The sequence below is a fragment of the Phalacrocorax carbo genome, chromosome 4 (assembly GCF_963921805.1).
Source record: "Phalacrocorax carbo chromosome 4, bPhaCar2.1, whole genome shotgun sequence".
Classification (NCBI taxonomy): Eukaryota; Metazoa; Chordata; class Aves; order Suliformes; family Phalacrocoracidae; genus Phalacrocorax; species Phalacrocorax carbo.
The window spans coordinates 68,120,359-68,136,760 of record NC_087516.1 but is presented as its reverse complement, the minus strand read 5'-3'; the positions used below and the strand labels follow the sequence as shown (position 1 = coordinate 68,136,760).

Genomic DNA, 16,402 nt, shown 5'->3' with positions numbered 1-16,402 from the left:
AGAAAGCAACCCAGGTTGTCAGCAGTTTGGAGAATTCTACATTCCTAAAGGGAAAGTGATTTTATATATTTAAAAACCTGAGAATTGCCTGTTCCTGTGGTTAGAAAAGAGCCAGAGCCTAAGGAACCTCCTTAAAATTGTGTATGCTATATTATTGGATTTTCTTTTTGGGTTTCTTGCTTTCTTTTTTGTAATTAAATGGAAGACTGTTTTTATTGAGCCTTTCTTTTGGTGCCTTAAAAATGATACCTTTCTGGTAGTAAATTCCCCTACTTAAAACTTTAAAATAGCCTTTTTTAATGGGAATGGTATTGGTCTAGAGGTCAAGGGTTCTGACCCATTTCAAAACCTCTGACCTTCATTTACAACCCTTATGGTTTGCTTGCCTGACGAATAAGGATAATGCAAAATTAATGTTTCTTCACATCGATTTATTCGTTTTAGTGCCTATATTGCCAAATTTATTTAGAGTGTGCTGATAGACGTTTCATGAATACAAATGAAAGAATCATAGAAGGTGTGAAAAATCGATAGTCTGCATTGTCAATAAAGTGCAATAAGAACAATTACTTCTGGAGATTACACCTAATAGATTTTACAATGAACTAGTGAAGAGTAGTTATGTTTTCTAGTGAGCTTATTATTAATGAATGTATCTAGAACTTTTTTCATCTAGTTTTCCATCTTCCTCAGGAAATAGAATATATTTTTAACCTGAAAGAATTTAATATTCCATATGGAACTTTTGGAATTTAGAGATGGTTATTTTACATACGGCAATACACAAAGTGGTCATTGTTCTCGACTTCTAAAATACGAATTTGCTGCTGATTTAAAATAGAAAAGAATCCTTGCTGTCAAGATATTGATGTACAAGTTTTGCTGTTCATTCATTAATGTGTTAGAGTGAAACCAGTCTGCATTGAAGCGTATTAAATATGTGCCCAAAGCTTGATACTACCATTTTTAAAATTAGTTTTTGGTATCCATGCTGCTTGTATCAATAATTAGTGGTTGACCTTTTCTTCTTCTTTGGTAGGGTAATCTAATCTTTTTTTAAAATCATGTTGTCCTCTGTACTGTACGTCACTTGTTTGGTTTTGGGAAGTGGAAAGGATAAGGAATAAATGACGTGCTCTAATGCATCTATTTGTCATATGTGTCACAATGCCACTTAATGCTAATCTAATCAAATTGAGGATATCGTGATTGCTTAGCAGTGCTAGTTGGAGAGACTGAGGTTGTTCTTTGTGAAATAGTAGAAATAAACCAATAAAGGCAGAAAGACCTCAAAGTCTTTTTAAAGTTACATAGCAGCTGTAATTTTTGGCAGAATATGAAAAATGATGTGAGAAATGAATCTAAAATTAGCTCCAGATGTATACAGATTGTTCTGGGGTGATAATTACATTTTTCACTTTGAATTTTCCTAATTCAGAGAGGTCAGCATGGCAATCACAGAAGTGATTTATTTTGTTAAGAAGTGAACTGTCTTTTGCTACATGAAAGCTTGAGAGATATGAAATTGAATTTCAAGCCGACATTTTACAGATACTGGGAGGAGATGGCGTTGAGCTTGATTGATTTTTTTTCTTTTTTTTTTTTCCCTTTCTCTTTTTTTTTTTTTTTCGTCTGGGCCCAAGATAGGGTGGGAAGTGAATTGATATCCTTTTGCTAAAATTTTAATTAATTTTTAAGAGGAGATGGAGAGGATGAAGTGCCAAAGATCAAAAGATCAGGTCAAAAACTAGTTTTTAATCACATAAATAATGTGGCATAGTTACAAAGTAAGTATCTGCAAATTTGATTTAAAACTTCACAAATTTGTCAGCCATCATTTTATGAAATGGAAAGATTTCTCTGATTAATCTCTGGTGCTTTTTATGGTAACCTCCTGAAAATTTGTTTTAAACACTGTATATGCGATATAAGCACTTGGTTTGTTTTTATGAAACATCTGAAATTTTTCTGATGTTTATTTAGTTTTGTGGCTGGAATGTTCTTCCTTCTCAGAAGTGCAAAATGGAATAATCATATCTCATGAGTAATTTTTTGATAAAATTGTGAAAATAAAGCTCTTTCCCAGGTGAAATGGTTTTAAAAAATTTTGAAAGAGACCATTCTTTGAAACAATTTGTGACACCTGGTTAATTTCTTATTTTGTTTAAGGTTTATATATTTGGCATATGAAAAAAGACCAATGCTTTTGTGTTTTACTTTTGTGTGTATATGTTGATATATTGGTTTATGTCTAAGATAGAAAGATAAACAGGTGGTCTGAGATACAGACAAAAGGCTTTTTCTAAGACAAAAACAGTTGCGTGTTTTGATAGACACGCTGCATTTTGAAGATGTCTCTTTGTGTATACTTATATTTATATAAATCTATCAAAACATAAAGAAATCCTTCATTTAATATTACTGCAAAGTGTTCCCGCTTATTTGACATTAATATCATTTTTGAAAGAATTGACGTTGCATTCAAGGCCACTTTATAAAAGCGTTGTGTTGCTCATCCTAATTCAGTCTGACACACATTCCAATAACACTACCTCCCTTCTAGGGTTTAAAACTAAATTTATGGCTGAGCATTGTGAAGTGCATCATTTAAAAATGGTTTCAACCCAAAACATCTAATAAATAAATAATGTGTATGGCTACTCAGTACCAGACTTTCCAGACTAGAAATCATTCCATCGGATACTCAACAGTCCACTATCGGAGAGGGCTGTCAGATAAATCTTATAGTAGCTGCATTCATGTCCTGTAAATCACATGTTATTGTCTGAGCCTTCTGCCAGGTCATCTATTCTTTTCCCATTTATCAGAAATGCATACAGTACAGTGAACCTAGAAGCACCATCTAGTCTGGCCTGGCATCCTGTCGGGGTAATTAAACTAGCCAAAAGAGAGAAATCCTGTGTCTATTATCCCTTTTAAGTGAGTGACGTCAGGATGTTAAAGGTGCTCATATGCTATTGTGAGACAAGGCTGCTGTGAGGGGAAACTGTGATATCACCCAGGAATAAAGCATTTTCATCTAAAAGGACTCTCCCTCCATGCCTAAAGCGCAAAGGGGCACGTATGAATTGAGTGCACGTTTATCCATAAAACAAATATGCTACTGTGCTTCCTTTCATTTGTCAGATGTTTTCCTGAAATACCTAAGTAGGAGAAACTGTGATCTTCCCTACTCTGTCATGAAGGTATTAAAAACATTTATCTGTTGCTCACATACATAAAGCGTTTGTCCTATTATAGTAGCTCCAAGGTGAAAAGGTACGAAAATAGGTGAAATAGGTTCCATAGTTTTCCGTGATGCCTTTGAATTTACAGAATTTGCAGCACTTGTAAAATGCTTCATTTTGTACTAAATCAACTGAATTGTCAGTGGAATATGTATAAGAGAACTAATTAGGTGGTTCTTGTCAGATCCATCTTTGACTTAAGAGCTTTTTTCTACTGAATCTAAATTTTCTAGACCATAAAATACACTTATATTAACTGACTCAAATACTGTTCAGCCAGCTCTTGTGTAGTTTTCTAAAATTGGTGGAATGCCACCCAACCTTTTTAAAAGTTTGCAATTAAAAATTAATGAATAATGCAGCAACTTTTATGACCCCTCCAGCTCCACTACCTGCACATACACCCTGCTTGCTAGTTCAAGGTATAAAAGCTTCTTGGTTCCTCCTTCCTTTGCCCCCTGTTGTTTTGAAGGGATTAAGGGCACTTTCGTGATAGCTGGTGGCATATATAAAGCCAAGACCAATGTTTTAATACACTTAATCTCTAGGTATTTTATCTTCTAGAAATACTAATAGGATATATTGCAATATAACTACATAGCTGTAGCTATTAGATTTATATTGGAGACCTTGATAAAGTATTTCTTTCATAGAGAGATGGAAAAGGGAGGAATAAACTCTGATACTCCAGGGTTTTTTTGTGTGCAGTGGTAGCATCTGCTCATATGGCCCAATGAAATATTATGGTTGAATGTGTCATGCGCTGTGCTGATAGTTTTTGGAGTTATTTTTTGGAGAGAAAACATGATCCAAGGCAGTGCATGTGCATCTTAAAAAGACAGCAGAGGCTGATTAGTAGTTTTAAAGCAGAAAAAAATTACATTGTGAAAGTTGGTCTTGCTGCCTGTGTAGGCAAACTTATAGGTCTTCAGCTCTCTTTTTTCTTTCTTTTCTAACTCAACTCACCAAACCAATTATCATTGGTTAAACAGTGAAATGTTTGCAAAAGCTTGTTCTTTGGCATCATCTTTCCTTCATATGCTACTAAATTACTTTGCTAACGGATTCTGTTGCCCGTAAAGGAGTCAGTATTCATCTTTTGCATGGGCAGTATCTTGACTGCTTCATATCTCTTACTCTGATATGGAATCTTAATTATTTAAACAGTATCAATGTGTGCCATGCAGTCATGCACCCATGCAAACAATATGATAGCATATTTCCCCTAAGGAAGAGCAATAGGATGGTAGTTAAGATTTTGATTTTTCAGCAGCTTTTTGCACACACCCCCTGTCTTCCACCCCAGTACTTAAATGTTTGTAAAATGCAGTAGGATCTTCAGCCTTTTCTGCGTAGCCTGTGCTCAGAAAAAAAGCCTTGTATCAACAATCAAATTAATTACATCAGGAATGGATTTCTGCAGTGTGTTATAAAATGTGGTAACCCTTTGAATTACTTGGAGATTTTAGTTGATGTGGAAGATGGCTGGTTTGCGGTGTTTGTCACTTGCAGAGAGAACACATTATAGTGATGCTCTGTGTGCACTGGTTCCTAATTTACTTTTAAGTGCAACTTGATGTGATGGATCACTGTAGTGATTGCTGTGTAGTTTTAACTGAATTGGGTGTAGGTTATCTAAAGAACTATATCGCTATGGTACATGGCAGCTGAACTCAACAGAAGGACCAAAACTCTTAACAGTTCCTGGTTTAGATATGAAAATAATAAATGCTGTTTGAATACTTTTTATGTGCCCCAAGTGTTAGATGATGACACTTTAATCAGGATTATAATTTTCTATCTAATAATTTTGTGTTGTAACAGCTGAAAATAAATTTAAAGCAGATCTAATAATCCTTTAGATCCACGATCTAAAAAATGTACATGTTTTGGGTGGGTTTCGTAGGGATTTTGTAAGCTGCTAATTGACTTTCTGTCAATTTTAATGCATGTTCTAATTTTCTTTGAAAAGCCATTTAGCAGGTATCAGGAGTTGGAAGTTTTTCTTTTTTTCCTTTGTTTTCACCAAAGCTGAATGTATTTGAGTAAAAAACCAAACAAACCCCATTTCAGTAATAGATTGCTTTTGTGATAAAATAGTTAGAAACATAACTTTATTAGCAAATGAAAATGATTTAGATCTGAAACAAGTGAAAATAGATAAAAGGACTTCCCAAAGTCTAAATTGTTACGTTCATGGGAAGATGTTGCATGAATCATGCCCATAGGTGTTTGCCTTGTATTGCTAACTTTCATTACAATGTTATGAAATATTCAGTGTTTCTGGTTTAGTATAAAGACACAGAAAAATACTTCACCTGCAGGTGTGCTAGAGACGTCAGTGTACTATTTTTTCTTTTTCTTGTATTCTTTTGCAAAAACTGAAGATTGGAAGAATATCTGCCAGCCTAGCTTTTTTCTAGAGATGAGGTGGCTGTGGAGGGAAGTGAAAGTATTCAAGGTCATCTTACTCTGTTATGGCTTATTTAGATTCTGAAACTGCCTGAGATCTCCTTCATACCAAGTGGAGCTAGGCATATTAATAAAACTGTGTAAATCTTAAAACATCATGAAAACATGGGATTGCCAAGCATGTTATTAGTTGCAATGCAGGCAGTAGTAGGAACATTCCTGGTGCAATTTTTTAGCAAATTTTGCATGGCCCTTGTAACTGGTATATAAAATGGAAGATTCTTATCCTGTTCTTCCTTAAGATGCGATTGGATGGAAAATAGTTGGGAAATGTCTGTTGAGCTTCATGTACAGTGCCACTTCAGGATATTTTCAGTGAAGCAATTTTACATTATGAAAAATTTCCTCTTCAAAACCTCTTGTTGTTATTTTCCCCCAGCAATGTATATTTTCATCTACAATGACTTAGTTTTGCAGGATGGAGACTCTCTATCACTAGAAAGCGGGGAAGGTAGATCCCACAGTAGCCAGGGGCCATGCTATCAAAGTGCTCTCCTGGGACAGAAGAGGCTTAAGCTTCAATTAACGTTTCAGGTAATAGTTATTATTATCACTAAGTGGAATAATCTGTCAGAGGAAGAAATTCAACATATCCTCCCAAAGTAGCTAGTAGTCCAGAAGCTTAGGGCATTTACCAGGCATGTGGAAGGGTCCAGATTTGAAAGAAATTAAGCTCTCTCAATCTGTAAAAGCAACATTGAAATTAATCTATGTTGTCCTCAACAGCAGTTTTCTTCTTTGTTTGTGATATATGAAGATGTCAGTTCTTTTCTATAAGGTCTTGGGGATAAAGTTTAGGGCTTCTGCATTCTCCTGCATTGCAAGGCACTTGATATCAACACAGTGAGCTGTCTGGCTAGTGGTCCATAGGATTAACTCTGGAGAAATTGAATGAAAGGCCTGGAAGGTGCGGGAGGGCACTGGCTGTGGAATCCAAACTCCTTAAATGCAGTTCTTTGGTGCTTGGATTTTAAATACTAGTCTTGTCAGGAAGTTTCCTTCTAATAAAACAGAAGGTTAAATTTTCAAATCTGTTGTGTAGATCACTTGGATTCTCCATTACTCTTGATATATCTGGATATTTTTATGCATAGTGTAGCTTCTTTCCTTCCTGAGTGCGAGTTTTTCCTCCATCTTTGGTGATCTCACTCTGGGTGCTTAAAACGTAATTTGACAACTTTCATGCTTGGTATATGTCACTGAGCAGAGTATTTGGCATAATTGCAAATAGATTACTTGTGCTACGCATATTTTACTGCTTGCTTCATTGAACTATGTTATACATTCTAAGTGTTTGAAACTGGAGATCAGTTTGGTAGATAACTGTCTGAAGTTCAATTCTGGTAAGATTGAATTCAATGGAAACAGCTGGGAAAACCTTTCTTTTCAACTGGAGTATGTTGAAATTACATTTTAAATTAGCGGCGTAAATTTTTTTTTTTCGTTTGACTTAAGCAATACATAGATTTTGTATCTCCAGAACTAGATTACTGTAATATATTCTGTGTGATACTCCAAGATAACGTGAAATTTGTCTGCTGGAACTTCACTCCTATTTTGATTGCCTGTTGCTTTCTAAGTTGTTTGAAAGTTTAATTGCCTATAACTGCCTGCAATATTTAACCTGTTGAATTCCATGGAATTACTTGGAGAGCACTCTAACATGTTCAAACAGAAGTTTCTTTCAAACTCCTATTATTCTTCGTAATAATCACTAAGGTTCACACTTCTCAGATCTTTCTTTAGTTTGTTAAGCTTAAGATCTGTTTGAACTCTGTCTTTTCTCTTAGTGTAGTTGTTGGCTTCAGGAGTAATGTGCTTTGTTTACTGTTAGTATGGCCTGCAGGTAGGGAGTTTAAAACATCTGCTAAATTTACAAAAAAAAGTTCTGATAGGATATTCTTTCTGTGTGAGCCTATGAAGTAGATGTATATTGACAGTTTGCTTAGTAGTAGAAATCAAAGAAGTTTAGAATTTCAACTTTGCTTTTGCCTTAAGTGTGGAAATAGGTTGGAGTGTATTGGGAATGGTTTGCCAATATTGCATGATTAATAAGTGACCTTTTAATGACTTAATGATGCATTAATCACTTTATAGTTATATCCTGACTGGTAGTGGTCACAGTAGTTAAAATGTGTGAGCTAGTACTTTGGCTTTATCTCCTTATGTCTTTCCATTATTCTTAGTCTTGGAGGATATTTTAAAGGTTTTCTCACTCCCCAGTTTGGAGGTGAAATGTATGATGTGGGATTTTAAGATGAGCAAAAACTATGATGCGTTACATTTAGTATGAGAGAAATAGAAGAATATCTGATATGTTATACTTTTATTAAATGGGGTTGGTCTTTCTGCATGTTAGATATAAGTAATTGTCAAAGCACTAGAAATGGCTTCCTAACTAAAACTTGTTTTATCTAGGTCTACTTTTGACCCACTGGAAAATGCCCTCTGTTTTAAAGTGTTCACCAACAGCAGGCTATATCAGCTGCAGCTGCAAGCTGAGAAAAGTAGTGTGAAAGAACCAGGTTTTTTTGGTTTATACTACACAGCTGTTTTCTGGAAAGTAATTGTGAGCTTTGTGGTTTTGAACAACAGCAGCAAAATTATATGTAAAGAAATTGGGATGGGTGCTATTTATCAGAGTAGGAAGGTGTGTAGAGACGTACAAGTGGATAGATGTAGTAAAGCCATGTTATTTTGGTGTGGACTGGTGTGAAGCATTGTTTCTTGGGACAATACACTTGGAGAAGTCAACATGACTTGCAGACTTTGGGTGGAGAAATGAATAAAAGATAGGGTTAAAACCCACAAAACTTTTCTTAGAAATAGTTTGCTACACTGGAGTGGAGAGAAATGACCTTTCCTAAGGTCATCTTATTAAAACATAATTGTTGCCTACAGTAAAGTTCTGGGGAAAAATGAGGATTTTTCCACCCTGGTTTTCTTTTGTTAAAAAGTACAATCTTTAGTGGTTGTTCTGTAAGCTTTTCAGATATTATAGGCTCTTACTGAGAAAAATTCTCTTATGAAATGAAAATTACTTGAATTTGGTCAGGAATCCAGGACATGGTGTTGGTGTGAGTTTAATGGAAAACATCTCTGCTACAGCTAAAAATATTAGCCTTTAGAGCTGTGTTGCTGAGAATTTGTATGATTAATGTATGCATTTTTATGTTTAGGGAGGAGAGTGGATTGTCTAATGTAAATGTGAATCTTGGGGGTGTGATAGGGGAACAGGACAACTTCATTTCCATGAATGTACACTGCTGCAGATGTTCAAAACTAGGGGAACATAATTTAGCTACAGAAGCATGACTTTTCTGAAGAAAAAAGGCATCCTGTTGCTTCACCAGCACACTAGGACTTAAAAAAACACCACCATTTAAGGTGAGTTTTGTGCAGTGAGAGCACACCCTGTGGCTTGGCAGTCTAGTCAGAAGGATGATACCATGCTGACTTTATAACTAGATCTTTGAACAATATTCTCATGGGTGGTAAATGCAAAACAAAGTAATATCAACTGGCACTTAATTCTGTGAGCTCCCTGCTGATGGGGCTCTGCACTGAAATGGAACTCTTCCTGACAGGAAGTCAGCCGCAAAGTGTGGAGACCTCTGAAAATAAAGTGTGCTTTAATTTGACACCCTGCTGTTTTACAGCTAGTCTGTTTAATTTGAGACTATGGAAAGAGGTTTAGTGGAGAGGAGGGGTATGAGATTATGGAAAGTTCAGTGAGCGGCAACGCTTTCACTGACCTTATACTAGTTACAAATATGTGAATATTTTTGGTCATGTTAATAAATCTAAATAATGTGTCTCTGTTTCCAAGCAAAGAAACCAAGTTAAGAAACTCATGATTTGGGGAGCAGTGCTGTTTACGCAAAGTTCTGGCAGGAGAAGCTTTGCATAGTGGTGCTGTTTGGTTTATTGTTTACCCTTAGTCTTGTTTATACTCATCTGTGCCTTTTTACACATCTATGCAACTGGGAAAACATCTGTCTCGTCAAAGGTGGTGATGATGCACTAGTCTTTGAATAAACAAGTTATCTTAAAAACTTTAAGCGAAAAAACTCATAATTCATCTTATGCAGTAATCAATGTGATATTGAGGTGCATGCCTGTCAGGTGTTAGATCCTAGTTCTGAGTCAAATCTGATTCAGAAGAATCAGCTGGATTTTCCAGTACCCTCTGAATATTTGTGAAGACTTTTATTTCTATTTCTACTTAACAAAGAAATAGTTATATTTTTCTCTTTGGAAAATTTGCTTGGTGAGTGCAGGGGAGGATCTGCAGTGAAAGGAGCAGAAAATTATTATTTATTGTGTTTATTGTAGCAACATATAGGAACAGATGAGACTAGAGCCCTGTGTTGCTGGGTGTCATGTAACTGGAATAACTGATACCCAGAATATTTTAGTCTAAATGAAGATGCAGGATGAGGAAGGGAATGTAGTATGCAAGTGGAGTGTAATGGCAGAGATACGTTACTTTTTCTTTTTTAATTATTTTTTAAAAATTTGATTTGATTTAGCTTCCTTTTCTCTAAATCTTTTAAGAAAACATCTGCATTAGGATAGGGTTACCCAAGGGAATGATAAGGGAGAGGTTTGGACATCCTGTCCTTTGGTTGAAGAGGTGAGATTGGTTTACATTCTTTGGTTTTATTCCCTCAAAGGTATGACGATAGCAGGAATCCTGTTCATTGTTTGCATCCATTCATTATGAGAGTTTAAATTGAAACTAAGCTACATATGGGGAAAAGGTTAATATAAAGGGGCTTTTAGTTCCACAATAGTATTCATCGTATATATTGTTGAATTTTTTATTAGTTAAATTTATTTAGTTAATGCTTATCGGACATTGAGCAGGCAGGTTGCTGCTCTTTGGTGGTGGTGACAATGAATGTTGCTATTGGTGGGATCAGTCCATCACTACTAGTGCAACTGTGCAGCAGTGAGTATGCTGTGATTTTCTTGTCCTTATAATTAGTATTCTGCCTTGGAAAACAATTTTTACCATGCAGTGGTTTTACAAAAGCTCAAATTAAAATCGCATTTAAACAAAAAAGCACTGAAATCAAGAGGCATTTGCCTTACTTTCCTGCTATTCCTCGATTTGTTTTCCTTTCTCCATAAAAATTATGCTGGCACCGTAACTTGACTATTTGTATCTCTCCCCTTTGTTTGTCTTACGTTGTCCTTTTTCCTCACTTCTGTTTTTCTGACTCATCCCCTTTGACTTACAGTTTTTGCTTCCCCTGCTGCGTATTTACAGAACTGCTTGGTACTTTGATTTCTCAATTAGTGTTTTAGATTTCTCTTTCTGTTCTTCCTGTCTTTCATCTCAGCACTGAAAATAGCCAATGGTTAAAGAACCTGAAGAGGAAAATGCGGTGGAAAGGTTTGCTGCTAGATGAACTCAAACCTGACCCCTAATTTCATTTCATGAGGAGTCATGGCAACAGCCTGCTAGTGGGAGAGAGAAAGGGGAGGCTGCCCAGGCATATTGCTTGCTCCATCAGAAACTGTGGATCTGAAATCAGTGATCCACTTATCCAGTTTTTCCCCATCCTACAGTTTGTTGTTCTACTGGGCCTGTAGAGGAACCAGAGCTTAACATAGACTTCTCTGTTTTGTTTTAATGTGACATTAGTTCTAGGGGCAAAATTTTATTCATCAAGTCATGAGTTAAATCACTATAAAAGGGATGTAATAAATGTTTTTCATATATATGTTCATACTTTTTTGAAACTAGATACAAAAATGAAGTTTATGAATTTGATGATATGCAGCTTTTATGCTGTGATAGTTATTACTGATAGCACTTTATGCAGACAGTAATATTTTCATAATTTTATATGAAGTTTTGGATTAAGAGGTTTAAGCTTTCTTTTGTTACTAAAATCCTGTTTTAAGAATATTTGGTATCACCATAAATCATGGCAACTGCAAACTGTGTTGAGATTTTTCTGGCTGGATGTAATTGTTAAAGACTATGTGCTGTAAGGGTTTATGTAGTGTATCTTTCATAATACTGTATCTTTTAAGATGGATCTTTTAAGAAGGCAACAGTTGTCACTTCAAGAGTAATCTCATGGCATAAAAGGCATTGTCTGACAAGCTGACGGTTTTTTTATTTAGTATTGTACTGAACAACGTAGTATTAAAGTATGCAAACTACTCCAGCTGTATATGTGTATAATTTATTTCCAGAATATATAAGAACTTCTTGTGACTTGAACTCAAACTTTTAAGTATTGAAATTAAACTCTCATTATAAGGTAGTTTTAGGAATTTACCACTAACAACATAATACCAGTTTATAGGAAGCTCTGTTTACATGGAATATCCCAAATGGTTAAACAGCAGGGGAGTCTTCTGCTTTTAGTTAAAAAACCTGCTGTTTCTGTATGGCTTATTTACTACTTCTTTAATTCTTAATGTAGTGTGCTGTGGAATTGAGCATGCAAAAGTCAGCAGAGAGTTCTGTTTTCTCTGTCTAAGGTTATTACTTGCTGTACAATAATAAAGGCACTATTTTATTGGGTTAGTTGTAATTAACTTCAGCACTAGGCATTGATATAAATCATTCCTAATCTGTTTTCTTTACATTTTCATTCTTTTAAACTGGTTTAACATAGCTACTTTCTGTTGTCCTTTTACATAAGAACTAGGATTGTAATTGCATTTTTTAATTAGGCTGTCGGAAGCTAATGTGCACGTTGATCCAAGAATTGATTAAGGAACACTAGTGAATTTCATATAGCACTTTTAAAAGATTTGTAATAAATACTGTGTAATAAATACTCTATAGCAGTGATCTGTTAGACCATTAGAATTCAATACAGTGTTGTCATGCTGTGCAGCTGGAAAAATATTTCAGTTTAAGAAACTGATTCTGTTTCATAGTTTAAATAGTAAACACTTTTGTGGTTATGAATAAGAAAAGAGTGTTCCAACTCTACCCCAGAGAATTTTTTATGAGAGTAGCTATCGGTATTATAACCTTTGTTTCTGTGTTTTGTCAGAAGAAATATACTGGAACACTTCTGGTTTTCATTTTTTTCTGCTCAGTCTTGGTGTTTGACACCAACTGGGCCATGTGCCTTTTTGACCAATTTATCAATACACTACTGTATGCAGCATTTTCAGTTGTTCATTAACAGCATAGGCTGAAACAAGAATGTTACTTGCTCTTTTCAGTCAGTTTTGCAACACTGAACATGTTTGTTTCTTGAATTTCTTGTCTTTTTCAGAGGTCTGTAGTCACACGCACAATCCCAGCCCACCTTTATAGTTCATTAGTTAGTCTGATATGAGTGTGTTTGGAATATTTTGCCACAACAACGTGCTTGGTGTTATATGTCCACTTGAGAAGCTACCTCATCTACTTAATTTTTACACAACTTTCTCCTAGAAGACTCATTAAAATTTTTAGTACAAAGACTTTAGTTGTGTACTGTCACTAGCTGATTTTTTGACAAAAAACAATGTCTTTTTAATGGAATGCCAGCAGTAAATACTTTTTATTGTAACTGGGTGTGTTTGATAGTTTAAAAGTCTTATAAAAATAATTAGCTCTTTTATATAGTTCTAATGGCAGCCTTGCAAGTTTCCCCTGGAGCAGTCTCTAATGAACAGGCCTTGATTTTTCCAGTTGGGCTTTTAGATTCCCCAAGGACTTGACTTCAGACCTTGAAGGGCAGCAGCTGCCATTTGTCTTAAGACTGGAGTTGCCAAACAGACAGACCATGTACTAATAGGACACATTTGTACAGCTTGAGTATATGGAACCCTGATAGAGGCCTAATGATGATCATCTGTTGAGAGCTTGTAGCTGGCCAGGGTTAGAGTAACTTTTACCACCCTTATTGAAATCAAACCCTCTGTATTGATTAGTGAGATAGCTTGACTTGTTACATAGATGCCACATTAAAGCTTTCATAGAAAAGCCATTGTTTAGTGTGGAATAGTATCCATTGTTTAAATTTCAATAAATTCAAGCCTGTTTGATAAGTTTTCCTCCAACAAGATGTTCTGAATTTTTAGGAGAGTAGTGAATAGTTTTGCAAGCTCTCTTTTCTCTGTGTCAAGGTTCAGCAATAGTGCTGATGTTCTGTGGAGAAAGGACTCTGAATGTAATTATTAAAATTATGGGTTTTTTGTCGATCAATTTCTGATTTCCATTACTGATCTATGTTTTTAAAATTTTATTTGAGCGTCCAGGTATGACTGTATATATACTGAATAATGTTGTCTCCAAATGTATTTTCATGTTACTCATATTAAAATCTGTCACATCCTTTTGTACACTACTTACTGTGTGCTAATTTTGATATTAAATTGCTACATAGAATTTCTAGATATGATTTCCCATAATTCCATGTTGGTTTTAATTTTTTTCAATGGAGCTTTGTAGATTAAAATAATTTAAGCATGCTTCAACTCTTTAATTTATGTTTGCAGATATTCTGCTTAACATGCAGTCTAACTTTTTTTAATTAAGAAGAACCCAGCTGAGATATAATCTACTTTTCACTATATGTTCTTTATTGCTCAGTTCATTCAAGCCTGTAGTGGATGTGGTGCTGAGAGAGTGCTGACACCAAGTGCAAACACTGCTGAAAAGTTCTTGATAGTTTACTTTAGGCACTTAAAGATTAGTATATCTCTCTATGAACAAGTTTTTCATGCAGATTTGACCTTTACTCTAGGATATAATATGTCTCTTAGTCATATGTTAACACATTTTCCCACCCTGCTCCTTAGTGCTCCATTCATAGTCGTCACTACCGAAGTCATCCTTCTCCTTTGTTTCATAACCAAAATAAAATATTAAAACTCCACTGGCTTTATGTAGATTAGCAAAAAATTTGCCTTTTTTTTTTTTTTTGCTTGCTTGCTTATGAGTCTGTATTTCAACTATTAGTTATAATTCTTAATTGTGGAATATGTTAACCTTGTTAGAAGGATATTTTTTTAAGTTGCTGGGATAAATGAATTCTTGAGTATGCATGTGTATGTATATTTGAATGAAAGTAGTAGTATAGATTGCTACAGTTGAAAATAGAACAGTTTTCATCTATTAGAAAATTAGAAACATTTTAAATATTCTGTTAAAGGTGCATGTTTATTTGTTTAGCCATCAGACCAGTTAACAGATTGGTCTTGCAAATGTTTTTATATAGCTTGAAGAATATATATTTTGGGTTAATTATTTGAAACATTATTATATTTTTTTCCTAGACGTGTACAGGTGAGGAGGGATACGTCCATTTGCTGCCTATAGGCAAGCACTTGAAATTACAAACCAACAAATATGCTTATCCACAGAATTTTGTTGGCATTTGTTTGAGTAATTAGAGTTTAGGAACGGCTATATTGAGTTAGATAAAGGCTCCACCTTGCTTATTGTTATATCTCCAGCTATAGACACAAGGAGATGCTCAGGAAGAATAAAACAGGGCAAGCGTGTACGATACTCTTCCACTCCCCAGCTATTTTCAGCTCAGGGTATTTTCTGAATTGGATGTAGTTTCTGTGTAGTTAGTCAATATCCATGAATTTCCTTCTGTGTACTTGTGCAGCCTCCTCTTGATCCTATTGAACTTTTAGTCACCACAACATCCTTTGGCAATAGATTCCACTGATCTGTAGTGCAATGTGTAAAGAACCACCTGCATTTCTCTGCTTTGAAGATGGCACTACTAGCTGCTGCTTGTAGAAAAGGCTTTTGGGCAGGCCTGTTCGGGTAAATAAGCAGCTCATAAGTATTAGATCTGAATGAGGATATTCAGAATGAGTAGGGAGCCAACAACAAATGGAAGAAAATGACTGATCAATAGAATTGATACTGGAACATTCAAGTTCAGTGCAGAAGTTTTAAAGAATTACCTGATGACGCCATACACTTAGAGACATACCTTATTTTAAGAAAGGAAATAGGACGATCAAGTAGTGTAAGAGACTTTTCAATGCATTTGAGGACTGAAATAACTACGCATGCATATGTAGCTGAAATGAAATAAAACAGGACATAGACTTACTAAAGATTGTTTTGCTAGGCCAGTCTCATTGTTGATTATGGTCTAATGCATGTTGTGGTCTTTGGCCAAAATGTATTTCCTAAAGAGAGGAAAGGTGGTAATTTATATGAATTTTATGGTACTGTCATATGACTAATCATTAGTTAGAAATAATTAAAAATAGCCCTGTTAAATAGATTGAAAAACCCCAACCTGACTCAAATGGGACAACAGTAGGTCATGATATAAACCTTGAGGGAGCTTATTAGTTTCTGAAAAAAGGGTTTTAAGACCAGTACTGTTTAATGTTTTCATTTAATGATCTTTGTGCACTCAGTAAGAATGTGTTAATGAAACTTACTGATATAAAATTGGTGCTATAGAGGACTGGGATATAATTTTGCTTATGGCAGAGTTGTGCTGTAGCTATAGGAAATGTAATAAGTTATTCCATACAGAATTATAATTCAGATGACGTTTGAAGCACCATTTCAAGAAAAGATATAGTACGTGCATTTTAGCTAGAGTACTCACAGAAGTGTTTACAGATTCCATTAAGGAAGTAGGTGAAACAATAATGAGCTAGGAAATTTCCACATCAGACACAGTATTTGAATAAAATGTGATTTCTTATTTGTCCCCTTGTAATGGCTGTTT

At 35.1% G+C, this 16,402-nt stretch overlaps 1 protein-coding gene across 3 annotated transcripts in view; it reads left to right on the top strand.

The window, feature by feature from the left end:
* The window catches only part of LRBA (LPS responsive beige-like anchor protein), a 418,626-nt gene that overhangs the window by 112,878 nt on the left and 289,346 nt on the right, over nt 1-16,402 (top strand). The window lies entirely within an intron of this gene.